The sequence below is a fragment of the Vombatus ursinus genome, unplaced genomic scaffold (assembly GCF_900497805.2).
Source record: "Vombatus ursinus unplaced genomic scaffold, bare-nosed wombat genome assembly UNPS02014832.1, whole genome shotgun sequence".
Lineage (NCBI taxonomy): Eukaryota > Metazoa > Chordata > Mammalia > Diprotodontia > Vombatidae > Vombatus > Vombatus ursinus.
The window spans coordinates 22,285,012-22,310,200 of NW_020954610.1; the positions used below are offsets into that span (position 1 = coordinate 22,285,012).

Consider the following 25,189-nt stretch of genomic DNA (forward strand, 5'->3'; position numbering starts at 1 on the left):
AGAAATGGAGAAGGTATAAGGTGGGGATAATATAAGGAAAACTGTAACTGATGAATGGGCAAAAGGGCAGAATATTCAAGGGAAATTGATAATCTATGGGTAAACCTTACAATCAAGGTAGGGAGATGAGACCAGGTAGGTTGATAAAGCCAGAAAACTGGAAAGCTTTAAGGAATTTAAGAGAGGGAACATAATAGATTTTGGAGGGGTCAGGAAAAAGAGATTGAATTAAAGGAGATTGTGATAAAAGAGACATTTCAGAGTTCTGAAACTTGGAAGGGAAACAGTTATGGATAATTGGCATGTAACTCTTGCCACATCTTGTTTCTTCTACCTCTGAATTGTCTTTTTTTAATCAGTAAATAGGACAATAAAAGTTTGGGGAGAAACATACAGGCCAAACTGTAATGATGAAGCTGATTTCTCTTCTTGCCTCACCAGAATTCTTAGAAAGTGGATCCAGCCTTGGAACAGAGAGAAAACCTATGTAGGATAGAAAGGGACATGTGATATGTACACTGGTGTATAGCACTGGGTACTGGTCCTTTCTTCAACTTCCATTGAAATTTCTGAAGGCACCATAATTCTCCCATTCATAGAGGCTAACATCTTAAATGTTACCTTCTATTCCTCTTTCATATTCAGTTCACATATCCAGTCTATTTGCCCAGTCTTGTCATTTCTACCTTCGCAGCATCTCTCTTTTGTGTACTCCTCTCTATGTTTCCACAGCCACCACCCTGGTATAGGCAGATAGGCAGATGGTCAAGTAGGTAGGACGTGGACACAGACCTTTGGCTTTTCCAAGACTTTTGGTTACAGTCAGGGAGGCAAACAAGAGGCCCTGATTCTAGGAATAGTTCCCAATTAATTATCTCACATCTGTTCTATTGTAGTAGCTTTCTGGTATTTCTTGCCTATCATAAACACCCTTCCACTCAGCTGCCAAAATGATTTTCCTAAAGTTAAAGACTTTTCATGTCACTGCCTGCCACACATGCAATTAGATCCAATGACTCTCTATTACTTCTGTTTGACATTTAAATCTCCTGACAAACTATCTTTCCTATCTTGACTTGTAATTTACATGCATGCATGCATGCGTGCACATATATATTGACTGTACACAAGTATGTACATATGCACATTCTACTTTACATACTGAGATCTATGCACACAAATATAAGTATATGTAACTATATGATGAACATTTGGTGTGGATTCTCTAAATTTGTGCATCTTGTGTTTCTTTTGAGTCACTTCAGTTCTGCTTCACTCATAGAGCACAGCACCTTATATACATGTTGTGTAATGTGTATACAAGTGGATATGTATTAAGTATGCATATATAGCACTGTGGTTCTATATGTGGGTTTTATTGCATATATATGTGAACATACCTATATAGACATGTGCATATGTGTTCATATGCTAACATTTAAACTAATATTATATTTAATCCCCTAAGCAATTCTGGACCTAGGAATTCTTTAGTTTGAACAGCTTTAAGATCACTGCTGTAACATAAGCTTGACAATAGGAGAAGCTATCTAGATTCCTGTAAGCAAAGTATTATATGGTGGAACATATTTATTCTGTGGAACAATGATGTCAAACTCAAATAGAAATGGAGGCCACTAATCCATACATAAGAATCCCTGAGGGCTGCCTATGAACTTAGTTTTAAAATACATTTTATCTGTTTTATTATATTATTTTGTTAAATATTTTCCAATTACTTTTTAATCTAGTTCAGGACACACTAGGAAATGTTGTGGGCTACCTCTCCCCAACAGGAAACATATCATATTTTTGAAAACTCTGCTGAAGAACTGAGATAGTTAATACATTTGTGGCTTAAGAAGTGTCTCACCTGGTGGGAAGGTTAGATATTGCACTCCCTTGATTAAGAATCAATACAATGATACACTGCCATGCTACATGCTTAAGGAAGGAAATACGTGAGTCAAAACTTATTTTACCACAGAGTTCTATACTCCATTTCAAACTAAAGAATTTCTAGGTCCAGAGTTACTTAGGGGATGAAATATAATATTAGTTTAAATGTTAGCATATGAACATATATGCACATGCCTACCTAAGTATGTTCACGTATATACCATAAACATCCTGGTGAGTGACTGAAGACCAGTGAAAATGAAGGTCTTAGGGATTAAAGCCTTTGATGAATTGAAAGTCTGGGGTTTGTGTTGAAGGGTATATCAGCATCTGCCATGTAATCTCTGAGCATAAAAGCAGAGGTTAGGGGTAGAGATCTGATTGTGAGCCACCTACTGAACTACTTTGGTAGTGAAGGAAAATGACCTTTTGACTGATAGATTATTGCTACAAAAAAGAGTAAGCTGTATGATAGTGGCAAAGAGTTACTATGGAAATAGGAGTAAGGAGTATGACATTTTCCTTTTTAACCATATCTTTCAGCTACCAAAGGTATTTTTTCTGGGGAAAGCCAGATTTTAACAAATACTATTATCATGAAAAGATGGAAGAAATATAAATGAGGAGACATAAGATAAACTGGGTTTTTATTTCATTTTCAACAAGAGAGCAAAGATTTATGAGACACAAGGAGAGCATGATCAAAGGAAGATTAAGATTTGAAGGTATAGGGCAATCACGAGCTGGAGCCAGCTAATGCTCTACATTATATTGTGAGCATTTACACCTCAGAAATTCACAAGAATATTTCTCAAATATATAGAGAAATGAGTCAAATTTATAAGAACACAAGTCATTGTCGAATTGATAAATGATCAAAGGATAAGAACAGGTAATTTTCAGATGAGGTAATAAAAGCTATTTCTAGTCACAAGAAAAAATGCTCTAAATCGCTATTGGTAAGAACAATGCAAATTAAAACAATTCTGAGCTGTCAACCACTCTGCAACTATCACATTGGTTAATATGACAGAAAAAGAAAATGACAACTGTTTGATATGATGTCAGAAAATTAAGACACTAATGTACTCTTGGGGGAGCTGTGAACTGATTTAGTCATATTTGAGAGCAATTTGGAAACATGCCCAAAGAGCTATAAAAGTGTGCATATCCCTTGACCCACTACTAGGTGTATAAGGCATTTATATATTATATTAAACACACTGACTTTCTTATGTCAAAATGCTTCAGTGGATGCTTGAGCTAAAAGAATAAATCCTATTTGAACTTTGGAATATAAAGTTTTCTGGTTTATCAGAGAAAATAATACACATTTTACTATCATCAATGACACTTTACTTGTCTGAACTAAGTCTGTATATGTAGCCGTTAAGAACACTGACTTGGAGTCAGAGAACTGGGATAAAATACCATCTACAATGCTTGCCACAATATCAGAGTGATTTCAGGCAAGCAATGTAACCTCCCTGGTTATCAGTTTCTTTTGGTTGTAAAATAAGGTGTTGAACAAGGTAAACTATGAAGTCTCTCAAAACTCTAGTTCTATTATCAAACAATCTCTATTAGTGCTTGAAAAATAATTATTAGTATTGTTACAGCCAAGGACAAAACTTTGGGAGCATCACTGAAAACAAGATATCACATTATAGTGACAACAAGAGACAACAATAAATATTACCTATTTTCATTAGTGGACATATGTATCACATAGTTTTATGTTATGTTAGTATTTGTTAGGCATTATAAATATGTTCAGGAAGTTTTAATTTTGTTTAAATAAAATTTAAGCTTTTTTTCTATGAAGATATTTTAATTAAAAAGTGTGGGGTAATGGGGCATGCAGCATCTTTTTAATAGGACATTTTTACATAAAGTTTAGAAACCCCTTATTTTAGACCTATCTGACCCAGTGGTTCAGGTTCAGGATTAAAAGGAAATGAGATATTCATTGGACATACAATATTTATTTTTTTTAAAAAAACATTTATTTATTTTTTGTTACATTTTGAAACCTGAGCTGTCTTCTTCCCTGCCTTCCAATCTCACACTAGTAAAGGTCAACATTTGGCACACTTATATATGTGAAACCATATAATACACACTTCCGTATAAGTAAAGGAAGTTTACTCAGAGAATCAGAAGTATATTCAGCAAGAATACACCACTGATCCCATTGGATGCGCAGCATGTTAATCTTTGGAATATTGGCATGCTGTTGTCAGGGAAGAAGCTCTTGACTTCAAGTCTAGTGTATTTGTTAAGCTACCAGAAACCAGTGGCTGTGGTTTGACCTTTAGTTAGTTCTTTAAGTGAATTAGATCTCAGAGATACTTTCAATATTTTTTTTGGTTTTTTTTTTTGGTGAGGCAATTGGGGTTAAGTGACTTGCCCAGAGTCACACAGCTAGTAAGGGTTATGTGTGTGAGGCCAGATTTGAACTCAGGTCCTCTTGACTCCAGGGCTGCTGCTCTATCCACTGCACCATCTAGCTACCCCAAATTTCAATATTTTTAAAGGACAATCTATCTTGGCCAGCTGTGAGGTAGGGACTTAGAATAAGCTAGCCCAAACTACATAGCAGGGATTGAGGAAAAACTAGAAACACTTGGTGATATTGCTCTTAACACACCCAGATAACAAAATCTTTCCCTCAACAATACTGAGTAATATTCACTTACTTTTATATATTAAGTATTACAAAGTACTTGCTTCACAACAAAGGTATAAGGCAGGCAATGTAGGGTGAATATTAACCCATTTTGCAGATATAGAAAATGAGAATCTGAAGTCAAATGAATTACTTAAAGTCAACTTGGTGGTGTAACAGTGAGGATTTTAATCCAGGTGTTCTGAATCTAAGTTCTTCACTAATTCTACCATATCACATGCTTACTATTACAGGAATAGTATTGCACATTCATATGGTGCATTGAATTTTGGAATATCCTTTTCCATTTACATTTTTCCCATTTAATACCAGAACAGTTCTGTGACATAAGTAATATAAATAATATTTTACACTGTATTTTAGACAGTATTTTACATTCATTCCAGTAAAACAGGAGGACTGGATGATGAGGAAAAAAATATTTATAAGCATTTTCATTGGGCTCCACTAGATGACATCATTGAAGTAGACTTCAGAAAAATCATAGGTGTATTGCAACTGTTTCCTGTCTATTTAATATTTGGTGACAAATTTGAATTTTGGTTGGTTACTGAATTAGTGTACATTTAAAAAACATTGACCAGCCAATAGGACAATGTCTCTAACTTTGTATATCTCTGTCTGGCTCTGATTGGCTCTCTCTCTCTCTCTCTTTCTCTCTCTCTCTCTCATGCTCTCTCACTATTTCTGTCTCTGTGTCCCTATCCCTATCTGTCTTTCTATCAGTTTCCCTTCTGGTCATGAATAATACTTTAAAAATTATAATATAATAATAATAATTGGGGATGGTATCTACCTTACCTATAGTCTGCCTTAATAATAATGTGTAAGGAGTTCCACTTCTGGGAGCCAAGATGGCAAAATAAGAAGTAAATTGCTCTTATTGTCCCTTATTGACTTCTGAAAGCCCAGAAAATATTGCCCCAGGAAAACCCTAGAGCAACTAAACCAGAAGAAACATGGAGTGCAACAGTCCAATAGCCCAGGTAGCTTGAAGGGTTAATGGGAAAGGCCCCTCTTGCCCTGGGGAAATGGGAGCAGTACAGAATGGGAGGTGTCCTATCAAGCTAGTAGAAAGCCCCACCTTGGCATACCAAGGGAAGATCCTGAACCCCACGTGGTGGAGCAGGCAAACACCAACACCAGGACCTCCAAGTACCTCAGTACAGGCAGGGGAACCAGTGGAAACCAGCTTCGAAAATCACCACATGCCTTGGTGTTTTACAGCAGTCAAGTCTCCCAGTGCCTCAGAAAAACTCTGGGAGGTGCTCCAAGGGGGAAAGCCCCAGGTGAAGAAACATCCCATAGCAGGGAAAAATCCATCTGAAAGGAGTCAAAGAAAATAAAAGGAAAGAAAGAAAAAAGCAGGCTACCTCCAGGGGCCAGACTATCCAATACAACCCTTAGAGTTCCAGGGTTGCTGATTCCAGCCCACCAACAGGTAAACTGTCAGAACCCTACAGCCTCCAACTGCCAGTATTGGAGGCCCTAGCACACAAAACCAGTGAACAGACCCCAGGCTCCCAGCACAAGAAGCTTGGGTCAGTGGCCCCTGCTCCCCAGCAGGATAGCTCAATTGTTTTTAAAGGCCAGGAAATAAGCAAATACCATGAGCAAAAAGAAATATACCATAGATTCTTTTCATGGAAATAGTGAAAATCAAGGCAGAAATTCTAAAGAAGACGACATTGACAACAACTCCACATCTGCAACCTCAAAAGGGAATATAAACTGGTCTGAGGCCAAAAAAGCTGTCTTGGAAAAGCTCAAGAAAGATTTTAAAAGAGGTAGAAGAAAAATTGAGAAAAGAAATGAGAGGTATGCAAGAGACAATCAATACCTTAAAAAAGGAAGGATGAAAGTTAACTGCAGAAAACAAGTCATTAAAAAATACAATTGGTCAAATGGAAAAAAAGTACACTGAAGAAAACAACTCCTTAAAAAGCAGAATTGGGCAAATGGAAAAGGAGATGCAAAAACTCACTGAAGAGAACTCTTTAAAACATAAAATGGGCAAAGTAGAAAAGGAGGTATGAAATCTAATAAAAGAAAATAATTTGTTAAAAATTGAAATTGGGCAAATGGAAGCTATTGACTCTATGAGAGAGCAAGAATCAGTCAAAAAGAAACAAAAGAATGAAAAAAATAGATGAAAACCTACGAAATCTCATTGGTAAAACAACTGACCCGGAAAATAGATATAGGAGAGACAATTTAAAAAATTATTGGATTATCTGAGAACCATGATGAAAAAGAGCTTGGACAGCATCTTTCTGGAAATCATCAAGGAAAACTGCCCTGAAGTCCTAGAACCAGAGGGTAAAATAGCCACGGGAAGATTCTGCCTATTTCTTCCTGAAAGGGATCCCAAATTGAAAATGCCAAAGAATATAGTAGCCGAACTCCAAAATTACCAAGTCAAAGGGAAAATACTTCAAGCAGCCAGAAAAATGAAATTTAAATATCATGGAACCACAGTCAGCATTACATAGGAACTTTCAACTTCTACATTAAAAGATCGCAAGGCATGGAATACAATATTCCATAAGGCAAACAAGTTTGGATTACAGCCAAGGAACAAATACCCAGCAAAAATGAGCATAATCCTTCAGGGGAGGAGATGGACATTTAATAAAATAGGGGACTTCCAAACCTTCCTGATAAAAAGATCAGAGCTAAACAAAAAATTTAATCTTCAAATACAAAACTCAAGAGAGACATAAAAAGGTAAATGGGACAGAAAAAAAAAACACAACAAACAACATGTCATCAATAAGGGCAAACAGTTTACATCCCTACAACACAAGATGACACTTGTAACTCTTGAGAACTGTATTTTTATTATACCACTTTAAAGGAGTATATATACAGGGGATGGGTATAAGTTGACTTTGAGGTAATGATTAAAAAAATCTAATAAAGTGGGTTAAATGTATCTAAGTAAGCACATTAATCTGATCTAACTAAGAAAATACATTGAGAGAACATGAAAAGAGGCAGACAAGGATAAATTAAATTACGTGAAAAGTCACAAAAACCCATTATAGTGGAGAGAAAGAAGGGAGGGAGATGAGCATTGTTTGAACCTCACTCTCATCAGATTTGGCTCAAGAAGGGAGTAACATAATCTGTTAGGTACAAAAATCTAACTTTCCCTATAGACAGTAGGAAGGAAAAGGGGAAAGAAAAGGGAAGGGGCTAATAGAAGGGAGGCAGAAATGAGGGAGGCGGTGGTCAAAAGCAAAACACTAGTGAGAAGGGAAAGGGAGAAAGGACAAAGAAAAGCATAAATGGGAGAACTATTGTGGAAAGAAAGACACAGATAGTAATCATAACTGTGAGTGTAAATAGGATGAATTCTCCCATAAAAGGGAAGCAGATAGCAGAATAGATTAAAAAACCATAATCTTACAACATGTTGTTTACAGGAAACACATTTGAAAAGGAGTGACACACATAGGGTAAAGGTACAAGGCTGGAGCAGAACATATTATGCTTCAGCTGAAGTAAAAAAACAGGGGTGGCAGTCCTGATCTCAGACAAAGCAAAAGCAAAAGCAAAAGTAGATCTTATCAAAAGACATAAGGAAGGAAATTACATCCTGCTAAAAGGTACCATAGACAATGAAGCTGTATCATTACTAAACATATATGCACCAAATGGTACAGCATCCAAATTCTGAGAGGAGAAGTTCAGGGAGTTACAGGAAGAAATAGACACCAAAACTATACTAGTGGGGGACCTCAAACTCCCTCTCTGTGAACTAGATAAATCTAACCACAAAATAAACAAAAAAGAAGTTAAGGAGGTTAATAGAATTTTAGAAAAGTTAGGTATGGTACACTTTGGGAGGAAATTGATTGGGGATATAAAGGAATGTATTTTTTTTTCTCAGAGGTACATAGCACATACACAAAAATTAACTGTGTACTAGGGCATAAAAACTTCAAAATCCAAAGCAGAAAAGCAGAAAAATTAAATGCATCCTTTTAAGATCATGATTATATATGTATATATATATACGAATATATATATATGTATGTATGTATATGTATATACACACACATATGTATATATACACACATATACATATACATATATACACATATATACATACACATATATACACATATATACTTATATACATATACACATATATGCATATATGCATATGTATATACATGTACACATACACACACATATAGAGAGAGATATAGATATAGATATAGGTATATATACGTGTATATGGAATAAAGGGCCACAGAAAGATAGACTAAAAAATAATTGGAAACTAAATAATCTAATCCTACAAAATGAATTGGTCAAACAACAAATCATAGAAACAATTAATAACTTCATTCAAGAGAATGGCAATGAGACAGCATACCAAAACTTGTGCAATGAAGAGAAAGCAGTTTTTTGGGGAAGTTTTATATCTCTAAATGCTTACATGAATAAAAAAGAATAAGGATATCAATGAATTGGGCATACAACTAAAAAAAAAAAACTAAAAAAAGAACAAATTAAAAATTCTCAATTAAACACCAAATTAGACATACTGAAAACCAAAGGAGAAACTAAGAAAACTGAAATTAAGAAAACTATTGAACTAGTAAATAAAACTAAGAGCTGGTTTTATGGGGAAAACAATAAAATAGATAAATCTTTGGTTAATTTAATTTAAAAAAAAGAAAGAAGGAAATCAAATCACCAATATCAAAAATGAAAAGAGTGAATCCACCACCAAGGAAGAGGAAATTAAATTAATAATTAGGAACTATTTTGCCCAACTGCATGCCAATAAATTTGACAATCTTAGTGAAATGGATGAATATTTACAAAAAAAATATAAATTGCCCAGATTAACAGCAGAGGAAGTGAAATACTTAAATAACCCTATCTCAGAAAAATAAATTGAACAAGCCCTCAATGAATTTCTTAGGAAGAAATCTCCATTGCCAGGTGAGTTTATAAGTGAATTCTATCCAACATTTCAAGAACAGTTAATTCCACTACAATATAAACTATTTGGGAAAATAGGCAAAGGAGTCTTACCAAATTCTTTTTATGATAGAAATATGGTGCTGATACCTAAACCAGGAAGAATCAAAACAGAGAAAGAAAATTATAGTCCAATCCCTAATGAATTTAGATGCAAAAAAAATTTTAAATAAAATATTAGCAAAGATATTACAGGAAATTATCACAAAAATAATACACTACAGCGAAGTAGGATTTATACCAGAAATACAGGACTGGTTCAATATTAGGAAAAGTGTCAGCATAATTGATCAGATCAACAACAAAATTAATTGAAACCACATGATCACCTCAATAAATGTGGAAAAAGTTTTTGACAAAATACAACATCCATTCCTTTTAAAAACACTAGAGAGCCTAGGAATAAATAGAGTCTTCCTTAAAATAATAAGTAGCATGTACCTAAAACCTTCAGCAAGCCTCATATGTAATGGGGACAAGCTAGGAGCATTTCCAGTGAGATCAGATTTGAAGCAAGGATGTCCATTATCACCACTGTTGTTCAATATCATACTGGAAACATTAGCTTTAGCAATGAGAGAAAAAAAGAAATTGAAGGTATTAGAATAGGCAAAGAAGAAACAAAGCTATCACTATTTGCAGATGATACAATGATATACTAAGCAAATCCTAGAGAATCAAATAAATAACTACTTGAAATAATAAACAGCTTTAGCAAAGTTGCAAGCTATAAAATAAACCCACATAAATCATCAGCATTTCTATATATTACCTACAAAGCTCAGCAGCAAGAGATAAAAAAAGAAATTTCATTTAAAGTCACTGTAGACATTATAAAATATTTAGGAGTCTTCCTACCAAAACAAACCCAGGAACTACATGAACGCAATTATGAAACACTTTTCACACAAATAAATTCAGATCTCAATAATTGGAAAAAAAATCAGTTGCTCATGGGTAGGCTAAGCTAATATAATAAAATGACAATTCTGCCTAAGTTAATTTAGTTGTTCATTGCCATACCAATCAAACTACCAAAAATTGTTTTGTAGAGCTAGAAAAAATAATAAATTTCATTTGGAATAACAAAAGGTCTAGAATATCAAGGGAACTAATGAAAAGAAATGCAGGGGAAGGTGGCCTAGCTGTTCTGGATCTTAAATTGTATTATAAAGAAGCAATCCTCAGAACTATTTGGTACTGGCTAAAAATAAAGTGATGGATCAGTGGAATAGGTTAGGTATAAAAGAAACAGTAGTCAATGACTATAGTAATCTACTATTTGATAAACCCAAAGACCCCAGCTTTTGGGATAAGAACTCACTCTTTGACAAAAACTAATGGGAAATCTGGAAAAGAATATGGCAGAAACTAGGCATAGACCAAAATCTCACACTGTATACCAAATTAAAGTCATAATGGGTTCACGATTTAGATATAAAGACTGATACTATAAGCGAACTGTGAGAGAGCAAGGAATAGTTCACTTCTCAGATTTATGGAGAACAGAAGAATTCATGACTAACAGGAGATAGAGAACATTAGTAAATGCAAAATGGATAACTTTGATTACATTAAATTGAAAAGTCTTTGCATAAAGTCAATGCCACCAAGATTAGAAGGAAAGCAGAAAATTGGGGGAAAAAATTTTACAACCAATCTCTCTGATAAGGGCCTCATTCCTAAAATATATAGAGAATTAAGTCAAATTTACAAGAATTCAAGTCATTCCCCAATTGATAAATGGTCAAAGGATATGAATAGGCAGGCCTCAGATGAAGAAATTAAAGCTATCTATAGTCATATGAAAAAATGCTCTAAATCACTATTGGTTAGAGAAATGTAAATCAAAACAATTCTGAGGTACCACATCACACCTATCAGATTGACCAACATGAAAAAACACAAAAATGATAAATCCTGTAGAAGATGTGGGAAAATTGGAACACTAATGCATTGCTGGTGGAGTTGTGAAATGATTCAACCATTTTGGAGAGCAATTTAGAACTATGCCCAAAGGGCTATAAAAATGTGCATGCCCTTTGATCTAGCATGCCCTTTGATCTAGGGCTGTATCCCAAAGAGATCATACAAATGGGAAAAGGACCCACACGTACAAAAAATATTCATAGCAGTTCTTTTTGTGGTGGCAAAGAATTGGAAATTGAGAGGATGCCCATCAATTGGGCAATGACTGAACAAGTTGTGGTATATGAATGTAATAGAATACTATCGTGCTATAAGAAATGATGAGCAAGCAGATTTCAGAAAAAACTGGAAAGACTAGTCTGGACTGAGGCTGAGTTGAGTGAGCATAACCAGGAGAACTTTGTATACACTAACAGCCCTTTTGTGCCGTGACTAATGTTGATAGAAGTAGCCCTTTTCAGCCATGCAAGGATCTAAGAAATCTCCAAAGTTCTCATGATGGAAAATGCTATCCACATACAAAGAAAGAACTATGGAGCTCGAATGCAGATCAAAGCATACTATTTGCTCTTTTTTCTTCTGTTTTATTTTGTTTTGTTTTCTCTTTCTTGTGGTTCCTCCTATTGGTTCTAATTGTTCCTTACAACATCACTAATGTGAAAATATATTTAAAAGGAATATATATGTATAGCCTATATCAGATTGCATGATGTCTTAGGGAGGGAGGTGTGAAGGGAAGATGAGAAATATTTAAAACTCAAAAGCTTGTAAAAGTGATTGTTGATAAATATAAATAAATTAATAAAAAAAATTGAGTGTATTTAGGTGGCACAGTGGATAGAATGCTGGGCCTAACATTAGGAAGACTATCTTCTTGAATTGAAATCTAGCCTCAGATACTTATTATCTGTGTGACCACAGGCATCACCTAAGCCTGTTTGCCTTGGTGCCTTATTTGTGAAATGAGCTGGAAAAGGAATTGGCAAACCATTTCAATATACTTGCCAAGAAAACCACAAATGGGGTGGCAAAGAGTCAGACATTACTAAAATGACTGACCATTAATAACAATAATGATGATAACAATAACAACAACAACAATAACAACAATAATAATAATGATAATAACAATAATAGCAGCTAGCCTGTATGCTGTTTTTGAAGGTTTCCAAAAAACTTTACTAATATTAACTCTTTTTTTCTGATAGATAGATTCTACTATTATCCTCATTTTATGCATAAACAAACTGAGCCAGGCAGAAGTTAAATTAACCTGCATATAGTCACATAGCTAGTAAGTGACTGAGGCTAGATTTGAACTCAGCCCTTCATGATTTGAGGTCTACCACTTGGTCCACTGCATGACTTACCTGCCTAAGTGGGGAAGAGAAAGTGAAGCATGGGAAGCAGTGGCCTTCTGCTTCCAGAAATTTATCTCCACACAAGGTGTGATACGTTGTCATGAGTGGATTATCTCTGTTTGTCTTATTCTTTACATTTGTTTTTTCCTGTTATTAGGCAAAGATAGGTTTGTACTATGCTTCTTGATATATCTCCTCAGTTAATATCCCTTTTCAAAAGCTAATTAACATTAATTGGTTAATTATTCGTGGTCAGCCCAGTGGTATAACAGACTTACTGAATCTAAGCTACCATATCACGACTTCTCACAATTACAATATTAATATTGCACATTTATATAATACATTAAATTTGGGAACATCCTTTTACATTTACATTTTTCTCACTTACTCCTAGGACAACATTGAGGCTCTAAACAGAGGGTCAATCAATGATGCATAGAAGACAGGAACTGTAACTTGACAGTTAATATTGAGGCAAACACACCAGAATGTGTTCTCCAGCAGATTACATTAGAGAGAAACTCCACTGCCTTTCTGGGGTATCTAGAATCCCTAGACCCGATAGTAGGACATGTACCAATGTTTTGGGGATTCATAAGTGAATGTGGGAATTTGTATATGTAGCTTCAGAGTTGGAGGAGTATGTTTGAGTCAGTTTATATCTGACACAGAGTAGATGTGTATGGAGTAAATGGATGAAAAAAATTGTTAAATTTCAGTGTGAGCATTTATACTTTGGAAATTAACAAGAAGTATAAATAAAAGCTTGATTAATTATTTTTGTTGGTTCTAGACTCAACAAATGGAGAAATGTTTATAATGAAAAATTGAAACCTAAAAATGTATTGTGTGAGTTATTTCTTTTTTTTTTCCTTCAGAAAGCTGGTTAAACATTTAATAGCATGCCCCAGGCTGCTCTTATTTCATGACACAGGAAACTGGATCTCTGAGAGGAAAGACAATGCAACCAAAATTACCCAACTGAAGAAAGCAGAAAGCAAAATTATACTATGTTTTCTAATGCTAAAGGTAGTCTTTCTACCATAACATAGCAGCTGAAACCACTAGTTATGCAAATCCTTATAATTTCTTATACTGAGATAGGTGGATATGTTTTCCAAATTATCTAAAATTATTCTCAGAATCATTCTAATAGCATTATTTTTCATGTCAGCTCTTATTACAATCATATTTGTTTAAATTGTATCTGTGCAAGCTTTAACTTCCCTACTAAAGTATAAGCTCCTACTTTTATATGTCTCATAGTGCCTAGCAGCATGTACACACTAGAAAAGAACATTAAATAAATGCTGAATTAAAATATAAATAACAAATAAACTGGATTTGTCTGCCTCCACAACATTCAGTTGAAAAGTGAAAAATCACATAATGAAACACCCTCCCTGATCTCTGATCTCCATCACCCACCACCAAATGACCAGTTATGGAAGAGATTAATTCTTTATACTTGAGGTCAGGATACACCTTGATGATAATGTCTTTTATATTGAGTCCAATATAGCAAAGGAATCTCTTCCAGGGCTTATTATTCTGTACATGTTTTTAGCATTATCTTCTATAAATGATTGGTTGGAAGACCTTGTTTGAAACACAAAGAATGTCCTCAGAATTTTGTGAGTTTATGGATTACAGTATTTTAAATGGCACCAAAACCTTTTTTTTTAATGTCAACTGTCTCATTACATTTTTTTCTATTGCACCATAATGTCTTATTATGTTTTAAGCAACATTTTGTATTTTATTAGTTTTTCCTTGAATAACCTAACAAAAATTTAATGGTGGGCATCCCCATCCTCCTCACCCCCCTCCCTTGTTAAGCATAAATTCAGCACATACTTCTGAGGAGGGACAGAGTCAAAAGAAAGAATAGAATAAAAGGGGGGCAGGATAGAATTAAGGGAAATAGAGTTAGTTTTTCAAAGCATGTCTACTATGGAAGTGTTTTGCATAACTGCACATGTATAACCTATATTGAGTAGCTTGCCTTTTCAATGAAGGGTGGGTGGGGAGGAAGGAAGGGAGAAAATTTGGAACCCAAGTTTTAAAAACACATGTTTAAAAAAAATGTTTTCACATACAACTGGGAAATAAGAAATACAGGAAATGGGGTATAGAAATCTATCCTGCCCTACAGGAAAATAGAAGGGGAAGGGGATAAGAGAAGGGGGGGGATAGAAGGGAAGGTAGACTAGGGGAAGGGGTATTCAAAATGCATACCATCTTGGGGTGGGGGGGAGGGGTGAGATGGGGTGAAAATATGAAACTGAAAATCTTGTGGAAGTAAATGTTGAAAACTAAAAATAAATAAATTTATTAATAAAAAACCACTGATAGACCTCAACTTAAGTGACAAATTCAGGAATTTGCAGTCCAATATGAATATATAATCTCTGTACTTCATTCTACCTGCTTTCCCACTCAAATGTTCTCAGAAAATTGATTTGTTGACCTTCTGCTTAATGAAGAAATACTTAAGTATAGTCCACATGTAAGATAATTAATAGGTATGTAGTCTGAAATTCTTTGAAAATATTTTTGTGTGGCTTTTTTCATTGATTAAGAAAGCTTGATTGTTATCAGATTCTTCTGTTTACTGTCCTCTACGGAAACCAAAATCTCCTTAAATATAGGCTTGACATTTTACCAACATCAAAGACTCAAAACAAACTTGTGAAATAGAGGGAGTGGGAACATAATTCCTTAGTGTTTGAATTTTGTTGTACATAACTTTTATGCAATTGATAATACACTATTCAATATTTTCTCAGTGATATAGCTTGTAAGTGACTGAGGCCAGATTTGAACTTAGATTTTTCTGGCTAAAAAATATCAGATAACCTCTTGTCCCTTTCCAGATAAAGAATTAGAGAATTTAGTGCTTAAAGAGTTCCTGGAGATTTACTATTCCAATTGGCTCCCTTTTTAGATAAGAAAATTAAGACCCAGAAACAAATAAAAAACTTTACTGAAATCACAGTGGTATTCTAGAGCACTGGTAGATCCTCTATTCCCAAAGCCAGCTCATTTTCTACTAATAGAATTACTAGTAATATATAAATTTTCATATACTAACCTAACAATGAAATTCAATTTCTTCCATAAGGATTTCATTAAAATCTACCTTTTTCCTTTAAAATTGTATATGCTAATTAGTTTCAATATTATTCTTTCTACTTTCAGTCAACAAGTGCATTTGGACAAGTTCTTTTGAACATTATAGGTACATTTAGAAATATGTTTTGTCTGACTAGAAAAGTTGATAAAATTGAAAGTCTTGACTCATAAGTTACCTTCAGAAGGCATCAAAGGATAAATCTTGATTTAGCAGGAATCTAAAACCTTTTTTTGTACAGCCTTCTCATCCTACAGATGTGTATATTGGAGCAACCTCAGAAAGGATAATTGTCTTACACAAAAAAGCACAATTTGTTAATGAAGGGGTCAGCACTAGAAACCAGGTCTCCTGAATCCTAATATAGTCTTCTTTCAATTCTATCACACTGCTTTCTATGGGCCACAAAGAAGATGTTTTGATTGGTCTTATATCTTCCATATTTTATACCCTAAATTTGGGAAAGGAGGAGTATAGAAGATTCTAAGATAATTTAATTTTATCGAGTTCTTTCTCCCAAGGTCCAAAGCCTAGTTACAGCAAAATATTTTACAAAACATTGTTATGTAGTATGTCATAGTATACAGCCATACACACCAATCATTTAAAATTCAGTGTTCACTGTATCATCCTGATTCTACTTCAAACTTAAAAATAAAAATAATGATCAGAAAACCATTTCAATCAATAACATTGGTTTATTCCCAAGAGACAATCAATGAATACTCTTAGCTTGTAAAATCAATATATTGGAGTTGCATAAAGATTTTTAGATTTCAACAAAAAGACTCTATATCCCACAAGTGCTTTTAAAGGAATGTATGAAAGGTTAGGACTTGGCTGGATTCATGAAATCAGAAGATGCAAACAGCCACGTAACCTGAACAAAGCAAATGAAAGACTTTATGTGTAACATAAAATATATTTCATTTTTTGCCTTAATGAATTAAACCTCTAGTGACTTTATAAAAGGTATGACCTTTATTAAAACATATTTTCCTCATTTTACATAAAAATCAACATGACTATATAAAGTAATAGTCAGAGACTGAGGCCTCTTTTGTTAGAGGTGTCAACCTGAAAGTTGGTTAAAGAGGCAGCAAGTTAGGTGATAAATAAATTCATATTGTTTATTCCCTTAAGTTAGCAACATGTACATGGAGCCAGAGCTTTAACTGTGACTGACTCAAGTAATTTTAGGAGGATATTTAAACCCTGACTCAGGATGTCTGTGTAACTCAAAATAAATAAATAAATTAATTAATAAACAAAGCCTCCATATGTTTTTTTTTTTTTTAACACATAGCATGGGAAAGGAAGTTTCTTAATTGAATATGTTGTGAATACAATAAAATAGGAAAATGTCAAAGTGTCAATTGAAATTATAGATCCAAGATATCTGTGTTTCCCCTACATAACATATGTCCACAGGATACCAAGATAAGAAAAGCCCTACTATTCAAAAGAGTGTCTGGTCCCAGGTATCCTATCCTTAGTCATCACAAACAGGAAGAATGCTGGTCAGTTTCATCTAATCCTATAGTTGCTGACACAGGAAGGGGCATTGTTATTTCACTCAGATAGAAAAGATTAATTCAGGTTTTTGGCCCTTATTGGAGCTCAATTGATCTTAAATGATTATCATTTCCTCCTTTTGGTCAAAAGTATGCTGAAGGCATCACCTGTAGATCAAAGAAGGTATGGGAAAAGCCTTTCTCTTCCTCAGGGAGTGGGAAGAGATGTCTACTTGGAACTGGTATTTTCAGATGATCCTGGAGTCCATATCCAGAAGTATGGCAGATGGACCTGACAGGGGCTCTTAGAAGACATATGAGTTGATAATTGATAGAAAATAATGTAACATAGGTCCTTAGATAAAGGCACATAGAGATGGTTCAATTTCCCAGCCACACAGGGTTAGGTTTAAACAACACAACAAAGTTTTTCTCATAATTCACACAATTGCATAATTATATCAAATCAGATACAGATTAAACTACTTAGAGTGCTCACAATAGACTAGTTTTGAGAAGGGAGATTTACATGTCACCAAGATAACCAAGAAAACCTTACAAATGAACCACACAAATCAATGCAATCATTATTACCAATGTTAACTAACATTAAGTTCCTTGGATCCCAGTAACCTATTCCCAATGTCTTTTTAAACAGTACCTTTGAATCCCACATGTCTCATGTATTTATCTGGTCCCTAGACATCCTTTCTTGCACAATTTTATTCTTAGGACAGTGTCCAACCATAAAATGAGCTCTCCTGCCTTTTAAAATTATCAGACAGATACTTTAATAAAGGAGAAATAATTTCACTTACTTTTACCACTATCCTACATAGTTTTTATGTAAAAATTTAAATTTGAGATCCTATTACCAAAACATGCTTAAAGCTTGGATTTCCATGATAGATAAATTTTGGAAACCAATCATATACATCTGTATATAATTCTTAGAGCAATCAGTCTAATCCTTTTCTCAAAATTTGTTATCCTTTTTAATTAGACATCTATCACATTACATCTTTTTCTTATTTGTCTAATCATTTCCTCCTTAGGAGGATATTGTCTCTATATTATTATTATTTGGCCATAAGTGTAAGTTAAAATTGTAAGCTATTCATACTTGCATCCTATTACAGTAATTCAAAGATGTTGTAGTATCTATTATTTAACAAATTTAGTACTGTACTTACAGAACTTCTTGATTACAGAAATTTGTTATAAAAGGAAAAGAGGAATAATGTCATATAGCATATCAGAAGGAAAGAAATTTCTTAGTTCTGTTTGATTTCAGGCATGAGTCATATCTGATAGCCAATCATATAAGTCATTTGATGTTAAAAGCAGGGCTCAGGATTAATTAGGTGGAGAATTTTCCTTTTCAGAAAGGAAGTAGCACAATTGGGAAATAGAGTAAGGTAGATACTACCTAGGCTGTGTCCAAAGTTGTCCTCAAAACTCTTCCCCAACACAAACATTCACCTTTAGCAGTTCTCAGCCTGCAGTACATGCCATCCTACTGTTGACTAAATGACAACTCATTCAATTATCCCTGCAATCAAAGCTCAAAACAACAGTTATTTGCTGTCCCATAAAGTCACACATAGTAGTTAATATGAGTTTAATCTCACATTGGTAACAATACGATATTGATCACAGAAAAATATTACTGCTCTCATAATTCCTTTAAACAATGAGAACATCTTAAGGTGAGTCTTAAGCAGTTTGCATAAATTTCTGCACATGTTCTAATTCCAGATTAAAAACAATATTAGATTTCCCATTAAGTTAACACAAAAGAGCTCACAAGTTACCACTCTTCACTAACATAACTATCTGTACTGGAATCCTAGCCCAGTTTAAACAAAACAAAGAGGTTCCTGATTAACCTCACAAGTTAATGGATTTATGTTATGCACTTGTCCACAAGCTTGTTTATTCTTCTCCAATTATACTCAGTCTGGGAGAATGAGACACTTCAGGTTTTGTAGATATATATCATGAAATAACTACAGATTCAGATCAAAACAGCAAGATCTCTTCTGCTTTACAGCTCATTACAATAATTTAGCAACAAATTATCTTGAAAATGAAAATTTAGTAGGTCTTCAAAAAAAATCAAAACAAGAATCTTTTTCAAAACATTTCTTCTAAAAGTATTTCCCTTCTTTAAAAACAGTTTTAAAATTTATCTTGATGTTAAGAAGAATAATCACTAAACTTTTATAGAGGAAAATTAGTTGGAAACTTTAAAAATGATAGATATCTCTCTTTTCCACCTTAAAGTAAAAATAAACCTTTAAAATTGGAATTTATTGAAACTAATGTAAGATATACTTAGGTACCGTAAATAAATTCCCAAAGTATTATAACAAGTCAAATTCCTAGTTATTACAGATTTCCTAGGTATCACAAAGTTCCTTAGTCAAAAGGTGTTTGTAATGGAGAAAAACGTGTTTTTATAATGCATGAAGAACATACCCAATTAAATTAGCCTTATCACAATAACAAATATTATGAAACCTTTAAAAACTTACTCAGTATTTTTTTGTTTTTAAGCATGTCTTTAGAAATTAGGAAAAATTATTATATTCTGGAATCTCACATAGTGAATATGGTAGTGCATAAATATCCAAGTTAACGTATATAAATATATCCTTATATGAAGCAGGCTTGAAAATCACATCACTATGTATTTTTCAAGGATTCTCATTTACTCAGGAATTCTACAACACAGGAAACTTTTACACAGAGTTGATAAAAATTTTAGGTGAAACTTCCTCTTAGATATAGACAAAACTTGGAAGTTTATTCTAACCCATTCATTCACCCCTATTTTGAGACGGCTGGGTAGAATTCTTGATGTAACATCTCTAGATTTTAAGAGAAATTGCTTTTTCAACAGCATAAGTGATACAATTTGTTTACAAGATTAAGAAAATTCAGAAATATAACCATACTAGAAGCAATTATCATGTATTTAAAACTTGAAACAGAACCAATTAATTCCTATCAGGTGACCTTAATTTAGTTGGATGAGCAAATCAAATCTGGATTCATAATCATGGTAACATTTTAATTTCTAAGTCCCAACACTTTTAGCACTTTAAAGGAAAAGATTATTTTCCATAAATTCACACTTTTTTTTCTAATCGAGGCTCTGATATATGGGAGAATACCTAATTAATTCCAAAACATTTCATATCAATAAGTTGCTCACAATAAAATGTGTTTGTACCAAAGGACCCACAGTACAAACAGGTATCACTTCCATGATAGTAATAAATTTTGAAATGATCCATTATCAATTTAGATGAATGCACTTCTAGATCACTTTGCACAGAGAATGTCATCATTAAAATATGTTGAAACTATAATTTTAAACCACCATATATTTTTATAATAGTCAAGATTTCAAATGAAAAATCTGCTATCATAGTAAATATCAGTATTATTATTACCTGCTTATAATCAAATATGCCTCATTAAATATTAACAGTTTTCAAATTAATTCATTTTTTATCACATCATTTTAAAAGACCAATTCATATGCACCATTTCTACCTTACAATGGTCTTTCAAATTTTACAAACTAAGAGAGTTTTAGAAATACAATACAGTTTAGAAATACAGTAATAACAGAAACAATAAACTTCAGATGACATTGATCTTATTACTCTTGGTATTTAAAAAAAATTCCAAAGTTATTAAGTATGGAACAATTACATTTAAATTAGGGAGATAATAATAATGTTGTCTAACATCTGCCATTGTGTTTAGCACTTTACAATCATTATGTCATTTTGATCCCATAACAACAACCATTATTATTTTTCCCTTTACAAATTGGGAAACAGGACAAACAGAGATAAAATAACTTTCCATAAATTCCAAAACTGGAGCAGAGAAGTATGGAGCTTACCAAGAGCAGAAGTTGTCTTGTCACCTCATAATACTATTGCCAGTCCTTGCCAGGGGTTTGGGTGGCTGATGCCAGGGACTTCCCGGTGGTGCTAATTCTTGGTGGCAGGGCTTAGGGAATCTCATCATAGTTTTGACCCATCCACCTCTCCTCTCCCCACAGCTGCAGAATTTACTGAGGCTGGTGCCATTTCTAGCTGCTGGGGCAGGGTGGGCAGAATGTTTTGAATCTGGATGTTACTCCCAGGCCTTGCCTAGAGTGGTGGGCTGCAAGGTGCCCAGGGGCACGTGGCCTTTAGGGTCACTTCTCTGCTCCTCCCCTCCTTTTGCCGATGGGGAAGGCTAATTGAAGTTTTCCCTATAATTCTTCAGCTTTCTCTTCTCTTTTAAATCTTCATATTGAGATGCTTATCTCTGGGGAGGGAGTAGGGAATGCCGAGGAATCAAGATTGGGAGGAGGTGTTTTAGAAGAGGGTAAGCTCCCAGAATTACCTCCAGTCTCAGGAGTTTTCTCTTGCAATCTTAAAATGATCAATTTCCCAATTTCTTAATGATTACTCTCAAAACCTCCAAAATCTGCTAAGATGTTTTTAGGTGTATCTAACTTTTCTCTGTTACTCCAGGCTGGCCAGGCCTGGATCCACAAAGAAAAGAGTCTTACAGGTTTGTTTGTTTATTTTCCTAGCTGCAGCACTTCCAAGTCTCTGGTTGCCAGCATTTTATATCTTACAAAGTAATAGCACAGCACACATGACACAGACACAGAGACATACACTGACAGACAAATTGATAGGACAAATACCATACAAATATAGCTCACACTTAATGACACAGAGAGAGGGAATTAGAGGCCTGTTGGAAAACCTCCAACATGAATTGGCTATTTATTATTATTCCAAGGATTCAAGACCAGATAGTGTAACTGGATCTTTTGAGCCTTCCTCAAAATGCTCCTGAGGTTGTACATTTAAAGGGCTAAGTCCCAATGAAGTTACATTCAGGGATCTGAGTCCCTGTCAGGACCATAGCTTTTAAGGGAAAGGGGAAGGGGAAAGGCATTACCAGGAGCCTGGGAAAAAGCGCTGAAGCAGCTTTGTGAGCCTTAAGGGAAGAGGCTTCTTCTGCCTTTCCTTCTCCCTCAGCCATCTCAGCAACCCAATGATGAAAACATCCCCCCTCCTGGCTAGATGTTTTGTTGGCCTTTACATTCAATTTAGTTTTAAGATAAAGTAATTTTGACTGGTCAAAAGAACCCCTATTGTGGCTAACATAATTTGAGGCTATCTTTAGTTAACTGACATCAGTGCTGGCAATATTTGTGGTCATCAGATTGTAATGGCTTGACATATAAGAGGTGGTGATCTTGTTAGCCAGATTTCTAGTTTTAGTTTCTGTGGCAGTCTTGTTTGCCAGTTTTCTAATTTTAGTTTCTGATTGACCCATCCTAGATCAATCCTTCCCTGAGGGGACCTAAATGATACAGTAGCCAGAGTTTCTGAACTTCGATTTGATCCCCAATCCCAGAGCTAGCTTAAAGAGAATTTTTTTCAGACTTCAACTAAACTAATGGGAGGTCCATGAAAGATGGAAATAGGACAACTTACCTGACCCTGTCAAGGTTAGGAATCCAGGAAAAAATTGATCCTGAGGTGCCCGAGCCATTAACATTGCCAGGGTGGGGTGTTGTTTTCTCCTTCAGTTCCATCTGAAGTCATGGCAACGTTACTGTTGACCTGAAAGTTGATTAAAGAGACAACAAGCTAGGTGATAAGTAAATTTATATTGTTTATTCCCTTAAGTTAGTGACATGTACATGGAGGCAGAGCTTTAACTATGAGAGACTCAAGTAATTTTAGGAGGACATTTAAACCCTGACTCAGGATATCTGTGTTACTCAAAAAAAAAAATAGCCTCCATATTTTTTTTTGTTTTTTGTTTTTTAACATATAGCATGGGATCTTTCCCCTCAGAGCCGGTAGCAGTGTGGCTGTTCTGAGATCAGGGCAAAAATCAAGACCAGGGATCTTCATGGGAGGAAGAAGGAGGAGCTACTCAAACAGTTAGATGACTTACAGGTAGAATTTTCCCAATTGAGAATGGCCAAGGTCACTGGAGGAGCAGCATCCAAACTTCCTAAGATGCGAGTCATCCAAAAATCTATTGCCTGAGTTCTGACTGTCGTCAATCAGACACAGAAAGAGAATCTCCGGAAATCCTATAAGGACAAGAAATACAAGCCTCTGGACCTTTTGCCCAAGAAGACCTGTGTCATGCCCCCAGGTTTAATAAGCATGAGGAAAGTCTGAAGACCAAAAAATAGCAGAGGGAGGAATGCTTGTACCCTCTTTGGAAATTTGCTGTTAAGGCATAATTTGTTAAGGTGCTCAATAAAAAGACAAATTGTCATAACCTGTGTAATACTGAAGAAGACTGACTTTTGGTCCCTTTTAAGAAAGAAAAACATATAGCATGAGAAAGGAAGTTTCTTAGTTGAATAGGTTGTAAATACAATAAAATAAGAGAATGTAAAAATGATGGGGTATGGTTCCAAGCAGAGACCTTTGCCCCTTCCTCCAGAAAGAATTTGGCTCCCATTTGTCTATGGGCCCTAGAAAACCCTTATACTTCATTCAACTGGCCTTTCCTTATCTCTTATTCTTATTCGGATCTTTCCCTATCTCTCTATGAAGCCTGTTCTTGAAATCCTAAGGAAGAAGCTTAGTCTTTGATCCCACCTTTGATCTTATCAACCTCTTCCTTCCAGTTCTTTGTTACTCTCATAAAAGCCTAGTCCTTCATAGTCTATTCCTGGGTGACCCCATCCAGACACTCCCATTCTCTTAAACTCCTCCCCCAGTCATGCAGCTCCTCTTCCCAGCCCCTCCTCTGGTCACCCAAAATTACTTGAGTGTATATGAGATCCACACTAGTTCCCATTTAAATGCTGAGACTTTCTCATGCCCGCTCATCTTTACGGGCATCACTCATGTTCAGATTCCTTAAGAGTCTGGCCCCATATGGTTTATCTCTAATAAACTTTTTCTCTGGCTGAAAGAAGATTTGGGTTGAATTCATTCAGGCAGGGACTGCATGTCATGATCTCAGGGTCATAGCACCCCTAAACCTCTAGACCTCATCAAAAGTAACAATTAAAATTGTAGATATAGGATATCTGTGTTTCCCCTATATAACATATGTCCATAGGATATCAACATAAGAAAAGTCCCACTATTCCAGAGAGTGTCTGGTCCCAGGTATCCTATCCTTAGTCATCACAAACAGGAAGAATGGTGGTCAGTTTTATCTGGTCCTGTAATTGCTGACACAGGAAGTGGCATTTTTAGTTCATTCAGAGAGAAAAGATTAATTCAGGTTTTTGGTCCTTATTGGGACTCAATTGATCTTAAATGATTATCAGAGGGCAGAACTGTAAAACTGCTTTTCCATCAGATTTTACAAGGTGCTGAGAAGGACCATTTTGAACCTCCTTTTCTTTATACTTTTTGCCTATACTAATGATAGAATTGAGGTATTGATAAACATCTACCTTGTTTGGGGGGGACATCAAATTTATACCATGATCTGATTAAATAAAATTCTCCTGATATTGTTTTCTTTTTCAATAACAACATGCCAATATTAAAAAATAGATTTCTTTTTAAAAAGGTAATTAATCTGTGTTAATACTCTGCAACAATGCCGTTTTCAGTCCTTTCTTGTTTTTGTAGTTTGACTTTGT

The 25,189-nt window shown here is 34.7% G+C and overlaps 1 pseudogene; it reads left to right on the forward strand.

Moving 5' to 3' along the window:
- Positions 1 to 23,821, forward strand: part of LOC114025713 — a 34,851-nt pseudogene extending 11,030 nt beyond the window's left edge.
- The last annotated feature ends 1,368 nt before the right edge of the window (positions 23,822 to 25,189 follow it).